The sequence below is a fragment of the Syngnathus typhle genome, linkage group LG4 (genome assembly GCF_033458585.1).
Source record: "Syngnathus typhle isolate RoL2023-S1 ecotype Sweden linkage group LG4, RoL_Styp_1.0, whole genome shotgun sequence".
Lineage (NCBI taxonomy): Eukaryota > Metazoa > Chordata > Actinopteri > Syngnathiformes > Syngnathidae > Syngnathus > Syngnathus typhle.
In genome coordinates, this window is record NC_083741.1 from 7,294,852 (window position 1) to 7,305,249 (window position 10,398).

Sequence of the window (10,398 nt, forward strand, 5' to 3'; positions counted from 1 at the left end):
AAGTGACCCAAATTAGACCGGAAATGACCCGAATCAAACCGGAAGTGACCTTATTTCAACACTAAGTGCCCCAAATAGCTACAATTGCTAACTTTTTCGTTTTTTGTCCGATTTAACCCGTTTCAACATTTTTACCCCAAAAGTGAACCTCTTGAGGCCGTTTTTTGTTTTTTTTCCAAATTTAGAAAGATTTTGGCGCAATTGCTTTTTTTATTTTCCCATTCATTCTCTATGGGGATTCAACATTTGCTCTAACTTCTATATTTTTCAACTGATTCAACCCGTTCCAACTTTCAACTGTACATCTTTTGCCTGCCTATTCCACAACTTCCCACTTACCAAAAATTCCAAATTCGAAATTCAACCAAATTCTCCAAAATTTCGTTTTTCTACTCTAATTTCTACATTTTTCAACCGATTCAACCCATTCCAACTTTCAGCTGTTCATCTTCTGCCTACCTATTCCACAACTTCCCACTTACCAAATATTCCAAACTTTCAATTTTGAAATTCACCACAAATTCTCCAAATATTCTACATTTCTCAAGTAATTCAACACGTTTCAACATCGTTCGGCAGCATTCCCCGAAAAAGTTATTCATACATTTCGCCTTCACACGCAATTTCTCCAGAAATTGCAAAATTCTAGTTATTATTATTCTTCTATTTTATTCTCCTCACTTTTTTGTCCCGTTTCATCTTTCACATAATTCATCCGATTCACTCCATTCCACTTTTCACGTATTCCAAATATTCAGGAAAGGGTGGCTTGTATTTTTCTCATTCCGAAAATTTTCCGATTCCGCAAAATTCCCAAAATTCCGACAAATTTTTCCCCATCCATTCTTAATGGCACATTCGACATTTCACAAAATTTCGTTTTTCACCTCTAACTTCTACATTTTTCAACCGATTCAACCCATTCCAACTTTCAACTGTTCATCTTTTGCCTACCTATTCCACAACTTCCCACTTACCAAAAATTCCAAATTTTCAAATTTGAAATTCAACCAAAATTCTCTCAAATTCTGTTATTCCACTCTAATTTCTACATTTTTCAACCGATTCAACCCGTTCCAACTTTCAACTGTTCATCTTTTGCCTACCTATTCCACAACTTCCCACTTACCAAAAATTCCAAATTCTCAAATTTGAAATTCAACCAAAATTCTCTACAATTTTGTTTTTCTACTCTAATTTCTACATTTTTCGACCGATTCAACCCATTCCAAATGCATTCACCTTATGCTTCCCACATTCACTCCCATTCACCCCCACTTCCACTACGCTTACACATTCAACCCTTGACCCCCAATTCCAGTGTGGCGGCCATCTTGGATTGACCCTCAAGTGCCCCCAATGAACCCAAAATGAACCGGAAGTGCCCCAAATCAAACCGAAAGTGACCCCAAATAGACCGGAAGTGACCTCAGGTAAACCGGAAGTGACCCCAAATCAAACCGGAAGTGACCCCAAATGTACCGGAAGTGACCTTTCTAGACCGGAAATGACCCCGAATAAACCGGAAGTGACCTCAGACGAACCGGAAGTGACCCAAATTAAACCGGAAGTGACCCAAATAAACCGGAAGTGACCCCAAATAGACCGGAAGTGACCCCAAAAAGACCGGAAGTGACCTCAGGTAAACCGGAAGTGACCCCAAATCAAACCGGAAGTGACCCAAAATGAACCGGAAGTGACCTTTTTAGCCCGGAAATGACCCCAAATAAACCGGAAGTGACCTCAGCTAAACCGGAAGTGACCTGTTTTAAACCGGAAGTGACCCAAATAAACCGGAAGTGACCCCAAATAGACCGGAAGTGACCCGAATCAAGCCGGAAGTGACCTTATTTCAACACTAAGTGCCCCAAATAGCTACATTTGCGCTAACGTCTTCGTTTTTTGTCCGATTTAACCCGTTTCAACATTTTTACCCCAAAAGTGAACCTCCTGAGGCCGTTTTTTTTGGTTTTGTTCCAAATTTAGAAAGATTTTGGCGCAATTGCTTTTTTTTATTTTCCCATTCATTCTCTATGGGGATTCAACATTTGCTCTAACTTCTACATTTTTTAACTGATTCAACCCGTTCCAACTTTCAACTGTTCATCTTTTGCCTACCTATTCCACAACTTCCCACTTACCAACAATTCCAAATTTAAAATTCAACCAAATTCTCCAAAATTTCCTTTTTCTACTCTAACTTCTACATTTTTCTACCGATTCAACCCATTCCAACTTTCAACTGTTCATCTTTTGCCTACCTATTCCACAACTTCCCACTTACCAAATATTCCAAACTTTCAATTTTGAAATTCACCACAAATTCTCCAAATATTCTACATTTCTCAAGTAATTCAACACGTTTCAACATCGTTCGGCAGCATTCCCCGAAAAAGTTATTCATACATTTCGCCTTCACACGCAATTTCTCCAGAAATTGCAAAATTCTAGTTATTATTATTCTTCTATTTTATTCTCCTCACTTTTTTGTCCCGTTTCATCTTTCACATAATTCATCCGATTCACTCCATTCCACTTTTCACGTATTCCAAATATTCAGGAAAGGGGTGCTTGTATTTTTCTCATTCCGAAAATTTTCCGATTCCGCAAAATTCCCAAAATTCCGACAAATTTTTCCCCATCCATTCTTAATGGCACATTCGACATTTCACAAAATTTCGTTTTTCACCTCTAACTTCTACATTTTTCAACCGATTCAACCCATTCCAACTTTCAACTGTTCATCTTTTGCCTACCTATTCCACAACTTCCCACTTACCAAAAATTCCAAATTTTCAAATTTGAAATTCAACCAAAATTCTCTCAAATTCCGTTATTCCACTCTAATTTCTACATTTTTCAACCGATTCAACCCGTTCCAACTTTCAACTGTTCATCTTTTGCCTACCTATTCCACAACTTCCCACTTACCAAAAGTTCCAAATTTTCAAATTTGAAATTCAACCAAAATTCTCTCAAATTCCGTTATTCCACTCTAATTTCTACATTTTTCAACCGATTCAACCCGTTCCAACTTTCAACTGTTCATCTTTTGCCTACCTATTCCACAACTTCCCACTTACCAAAAATTCCAAATTCTCAAATTTGAAATTCAACCAAAATTCTCTAAAATTTCGTTTTTCTACTCTAATTTCTACATTTTTCGACCGATTCAACCCATTCCACATTTATTCCCCTTATTCACCTTATGCTTACCACATTCACTCCCATTCACCCCCACTTCCACTATGCTTCCCACATTCACTCCCATTCACCCCCACTTCCACTATGCTTACACAATTCAACCCTTGACCCCCAATTCCAGTGTGGCGGCCATCTTGGATGACCCTGAAGTGCCACCAATGAACCCAGAATGAACCGGAAGTGCCCCAAATCAAACCGAAAGTGACCCCAAATAGACCGGAAGTGACCTCAGGTAAACCGGAAGTGACCCCAAATCAAACCGGATGTGACCCCAAATGTACCGGAAGTGACCTTTTTAGACCGGAAATGACCCCAAATAAACCGGAAGTGACCTCAGACGAACCGGAAGTGACCCAAATTAAACCGGAAGTGACCCAAATAAACCGGAAGTGACCACAAATAGACCGGAAGTGACCCCAAATAGACCGGAAGTGACCTCTGGTAAACCGGAAGTGACCCCAAATCAAACCGGAAGTGACCCCAAATGAACCGGAAGTGACCTTTTGAGACCGGAAATGACCCCAAATAAACCGGAAGTGACCTCAGCTAAACCGGAAGTGACCTGATCTAAACCGGAAGTGACCCAAATAAACCGGAAGTGACCCAAACTAGACCGGAAGTGACCCGAATCAAACCGGAAGTGACCTTATTTCAACACTGAGTGGCCCAAATAGCTACATTTGCGCTAACTTTTTAGTTTTTTGTCTGATTTAACCCGTTTCAACATTTTTACCCCAAAAGTGAACCTCCTGAGGGCGTTTTTTTTGTTTTGTTCCAAATTTAGAAAGATTTTGGCGCAATTGCTTTTTTTTGTTTTCCCATTCATTCTCTCTGGGGATTCAACATTTGCTCTAACTTCTACATTTTTTGACTGATTCAACCCGTTCCAACTTTCAACTGTTCATCTTTTGCCTACCTATTCCACATCTTCCCACTTACCAAAAATTCCAAATTTGAAATTCAACCAAATTCTCCAAAATTTCGTTTTTCTACTCTAATTTCTACATTTTTCAACCGATTCAACCCATTCCAACTTTCAGCTGTTCATCTTTTGCCTACCTATTCCACAACTTCCCACTTACCAAATATTCCAAACTTTCAATTTTGAAATTCACCACAAATTCTCCAAATATTCTACATTTCTCAAGTAATTCAGCACGTTTCAACATCGTTCGGCAGCATTCCCTGAAAAAGTTATTCATACATTTCGCCTTCACACGCAATTTCTCCAGAAATTGCAAAATTCTAGTTATTATTATTCTTCTATTTTATTCTCCTCACTTTTTTGTCCCGTTTCATCTTTCACATAATTCATCCGATTCACTCCATTCCACTTTTCACGTATTCCAAATATTCAGGAAAGGGGTGCTTGTATTTTTCTCATTCCGAAAATTTTCCGATTCCGCAAAATTCCCAAAATTCCGACAAATTTTTCCCCATCCATTCTTAATGGCACATTCGACATTTCACAAAATTTCGTTTTTCACCTCTAACTTCTACATTTTTCAACCGATTCAACCCATTCCAACTTTCAACTGTTCATCTTTTGCCTACCTATTCCACAACTTCCCACTTACCAAAAATTCCAAATTTTCAAATTTGAAATTCAACCAAAATTCTCTCAAATTCCGTTATTCCACTCTAATTTCTACATTTTTCAACCGATTCAACCCGTTCCAACTTTCAACTGTTCATTTTTTGCCTACCTATTCCACAACTTCCCACTTACCAAAAGTTCCAAATTTTCAAATTTGAAATTCAACCAAAATTCTCTCAAATTCCGTTATTCCACTCTAATTTCTACATTTTTCAACCGATTCAACCCGTTCCAACTTTCAACTGTTCATCTTTTGCCCACCTATTCCACAACTTCCCACTTACCAAAAATTCCAAATTCTCAAATTTGAAATTCAACCAAAATTCTCTAAAATTTCGTTTTTCTACTCTAATTTCTACATTTTTCGACCGATTCAACCCATTCCACATTTATTCCCCTTATTCACCTTATGCTTACCACATTCACTCCCATTCACCCCCACTTCCACTATGCTTCCCACATTCACTCCCATTCACCCCCACTTCCACTATGCTTACACAATTCAACCCTTGACCCCCAATTCCAGTGTGGCGGCCATCTTGGATGACCCTGAAGTGCCACCAATGAACCCAGAATGAACCGGAAGTGCCCCAAATCAAACCGAAAGTGACCCCAAATAGACCGGAAGTGACCTCAGGTAAACCGGAAGTGACCCCAAATCAAACCGGAAGTGACCCCAAATGTACCGGAAGTGACCTTTTTAGACCGGAAATGACCCCAAATAAACCGGAAGTGACCTCAGACGAACCGGAAGTGACCCAAATTAAACCGGAAGTGACCCAAATAAACCGGAAGTGACCCCAAATAGACCGGAAGTGACCCCAAATAGACCGGAAGTGACCTCTGGTAAACCGGAAGTGACCCCAAATCAAACCGGAAGTGACCCCAGATGAACCGGAAGTGACCTTTTGAGACCGGAAATGACCCCAAATAAACCGGAAGTGACCTCAGCTAAACCGGAAGTGACCTGTTTTAAACCGGAAGTGACCAAAATAAACCGGAAGTGACCCGAACTAGACCGGAAGTGACCCGAATCAAACCGGAAGTGACCTTATTTCAACACTGAGTGGCCCAAATAGCTACATTTGCGCTAACTTTTTCGTTTTTTGTCTGATTTAACCCGTTTCAACATTTTTACCCCAAAAGTGAACCTCCTGAGGCCGTTTTTTTTGTTTTGTTCCAAATTTAGAAAGATTTTGGCGCAATTGCTTTTTTTTATTTTCCCATTCATTCTCTATGGGGATTCAACATTTGCTCTAACTTCTACATTTTTTAACTGATTCAACCTGTTCCAACTTTCAACTGTACATCTTTTGCCTACCTATTCCACAACTTCCCACTTACCAAAAATTCCAAATTCGAAATTCAACCAAATTCTCCAAAATTTCGTTTTTCTACTCTAATTTCTACATTTTTCAACCGATTCAACCCATTCCAACTTTCAGCTGTTCATCTTTTGCCTACCTATTCCACAACTTCCCACTTACCAAATATCCCAAACTTTCAATTTTGAAATTCACCACAAATTCTCCAAATATTCTACATTTCTCAAGTAATTCAACACGTTTCAACATCGTTCGGCAGCATTCCCCGAAGAAGTTATTCATACATTTCGCCTTCACACGCAATTTCTCCAGAAATTGCAAAATTCTAGTTATTATTATTCTTCTATTTTATTCTCCTCACTTTTTTGTCCCGTTTCATCTTTCACATAATTCATCCGATTCACTCCATTCCACTTTTCACGTATTCCAAATATTCAGGAAAGGGGTGCTTGTATTTTTCTCATTCCGAAAATTTTCCGATTCCGCAAAATTCCCAAAATTCCGACAAATCTTTCCCCATCCATTCTTAATGGCACATTCGACATTTCACAAAATTTCGTTTTTCACCTCTAACTTCTACATTTTTCAACCGATTCAACCCATTCCAACTTTCAACTGTTCATCTTTTGCCTACCTATTCCACAACTTCCCACTTACCAAAAATTCCAAATTTTCAAATTTGAAATTCAACCAAAATTCTCTCAAATTCCGTTATTCCACTCTAATTTCTACATTTTTCAACCGATTCAACCCGTTCCAACTTTCAACTGTTCATCTTTTGCCTACCTATTCCACAACTTCCCACTTACCAAAAGTTCCAAATTTTCAAATTTGAAATTCAACCAAAATTCTCTCAAATTCCGTTATTCCACTCTAATTTCTACATTTTTCAACCGATTCATCCCGTTCCAACTTTCAACTGTTCATCTTTTGCCTACCTATTCCACAACTTCCCACTACCAAAAATTCCAAATTCTCAAATTTGAAATTCAACCAAAATTCTCTAAAATTTCGTTTTTCTACTCTAATTTCTACATTTTTCGACCGATTCAACCCATTCCACATTTATTCCCCTTATTCACCTTATGCTTACCACATTCACTCCCATTCACCCCCACTTCCACTATGCTTCCCACATTCACTCCCATTCACCCCCACTTCCACTATGCTTACACAATTCAACCCTTGACCCCCAATTCCAGTGTGGCGGCCATCTTGGATGACCCTGAAGTGCCACCAATGAACCCAGAATGAACCGGAAGTGCCCCAAATCAAACCGAAAGTGACCCCAAATAGACCGGAAGTGACCTCAGGTAAACCGGAAGTGACCCCAAATCAAACCGGAAGTGACCCCAAATGTACCGGAAGTGACCTTTTTAGACCGGAAATGACCCCAAATAAACCGGAAGTGACCTCAGACGAACCGGAAGTGACCCAAATTAAACCGGAAGTGACCCAAATAAACCGGAAGTGACCCCAAATAGACCGGAAGTGACCCCAAATAGACCGGAAGTGACCTCTGGTAAACCGGAAGTGACCCCAAATCAAACCGGAAGTGACCCAAAATGAACCGGAAGTTACCTTTTTAGACCGGAAATGACCCCAAATAAACCGGAAGTGACCTCAGCTAAACCGGAAGTGACCTGTTTTAAACCGGAAGTGACCCAAATAAACCGGAAGTGACCCAAATTAGACCGGAAATGACCCGAATCAAGCCAGAAGTTACCTTATTTCAATACTAAGTGCCCCAAATAGCTACATTTGCGCTAACGTCTTCGTTTTTTGTCCGATTTAACCCGTTTCAACATTTTTACCCCAAAAGTGAACCTCCTGAGGCCGTTTTTTTTGGTTTTGTTCCAAATTTAGAAAGATTTTGGCGCAATTGCTTTTTTTTATTTTCCCATTCATTCTCTATGGGGATTCAACATTTGCTCTAACTTCTACATTTTTTAACTGATTCAACCCGTTCCAACTTTCAACTGTTCATCTTTTGCCTACCTATTCCACAACTTCCCACTTACCAACAATTCCAAATTTAAAATTCAACCAAATTCTCCAAAATTTCGTTTTTCTACTCTAACTTCTACATTTTTCTACCGATTCAACCCATTCCAACTTTCAACTGTTCATCTTTTGCCTACCTATTCCACAACTTCCCACTTACCAAATATTCCAAACTTTCAATTTTGAAATTCACCACAAATTCTCCAAATATTCTACATTTCTCAAGTAATTCAACACGTTTCAACATCGTTCGGCAGCATTCCCCGAAAAAGTTATTCATACATTTCGCCTTCACACGCAATTTCTCCAGAAATTGCAAAATTCTAGTTTTTATTATATTTTATTCTCCTCACTTTTTTGTCCCGCTTCTTCTTTCACAAAATTCATCCGATTCACTCCATTCCACTTTTCACGTATTCCAAATATTCAGGAAAGGGTGGCTTGTATTTTTCTCATTCCGAAAATTTTCCGATTCCGCAAAATTCCCAAAATTCCGACAAATTTTTCCCCATCCATTCTTAATGGCACATTCGACATTTCACAAAATTTCGTTTTTCACCTCTAACTTCTACATTTTTCAACCGATTCAACCCATTCCAACTTTCAACTGTTCATCTTTTGCCTACCTATTCCACAACTTCCCACTTACCAAAAATTCCAAATTTTCAAATTTGAAATTCAACCAAAATTCTCTCAAATTCTGTTATTCCACTCTAATTTCTACATTTTTCAACCGATTCAACCCGTTCCAACTTTCAACTGTTCATCTTTTGCCTACCTATTCCACAACTTCCCACTTACCAAAAATTCCAAATTCTCAAATTTGAAATTCAACCAAAATTCTCTAAAATTTCTTTTTTCTACTCTAATTTCTACATTTTTCGACCGATTCAAACTATTCCAAATGCATTCACCTTATGCTTCCCACATTCACTCCCATTCACCCCCACTTCCACTACGCTTACACATTCAACCCTTGACCCCCAATTCCAGTGTGGCGGCCATCTTGGATTGACCCTCAAGTGCCCCCAATGAACCCAAAATGAACCGGAAGTGCCCCAAATCAAACCGAAAGTGACCCCAAATAGACCGGAAGTGACCTCAGGTAAACCGGAAGTGACCCCAAATCAAACCGGAAGTGACCCCAAATGTACCGGAAGTGACCTTTTTAGACCGGAAATGACCCCTAATAAACCGGAAGTGACCTCAGACGAACCGGAAGTGACCCAAATTAAACCGGAAGTGACCCAAATAAACCGGAAGTGACCCCAAATAGACCGGAAGTGACCCCAAATAGACCGGAAGTGACCTCTGGTAAACCGGAAGTGACCCCAAATCAAACCGGAAGTGACCCAAAATGAACCGGAAGTGACCTTTTTAGACCGGAAATGACCCCAAATAAACCGGAAGTGACCTCAGCTAAACCGGAAGTGACCTGTTTTAAACCGGAAGTGACCCAAATAAACCGGAAGTGACCCAAATTAGACCGGAAATGACCCGAATCAAGCCAGAAGTGACCTTATTTCAACACTAAGTGCCCCAAATAGCTACATTTGCGCTAACGTCTTCGTTTTTTGTCCGATTTAACCCGTTTCAACATTTTTACCCCAAAAGTGAACCTCCTGAGGCCGTGTTTTTTGGTTTTGTTCCAAATTTAGAAAGATTTTGGCGCAATTGCTTTTTTTTATTTTCCCATTCATTCTCTATGGGGATTCAACATTTGCTCTAACTTCTACATTTTTTAACTGATTCAACCCGTTCCAACTTTCAACTGTTCATCTTTTGCCTACCTATTCCACAACTTCCCACTTACCAACAATTCCAAATTTAAAATTCAACCAAATTCTCCAAAATTTCGTTTTTCTACTCTAACTTCTACATTTTTCTACCGACTCAACCCATTCCAACTTTCAACTGTTCATCTTTTGCCTACCTATTCCACAACTTCCCACTTACCAAATATTCCAAACTTTCAATTTTGAAATTCACCACAAATTCTCCAAATATTCTACATTTCTCAAGTAATTCAACACGTTTCAACATCGTTCGGCAGCATTCCCCGAAGAAGTTATTCATACATTTCGCCTTCACACGCAATTTCTCCAGAAATTGCAAAATTCTAGTTATAATATATACTTGCACAGGACAAATCAAAGTTGCAATGTTGTAATTGTTCTTTAAATAGAGCTCCTTTGATTCAAAAAAATAAAATAAAATTTGTAACAATCATGTTCCTAAGAGCAACATGAGGCTTCGTTTGCTTTATTT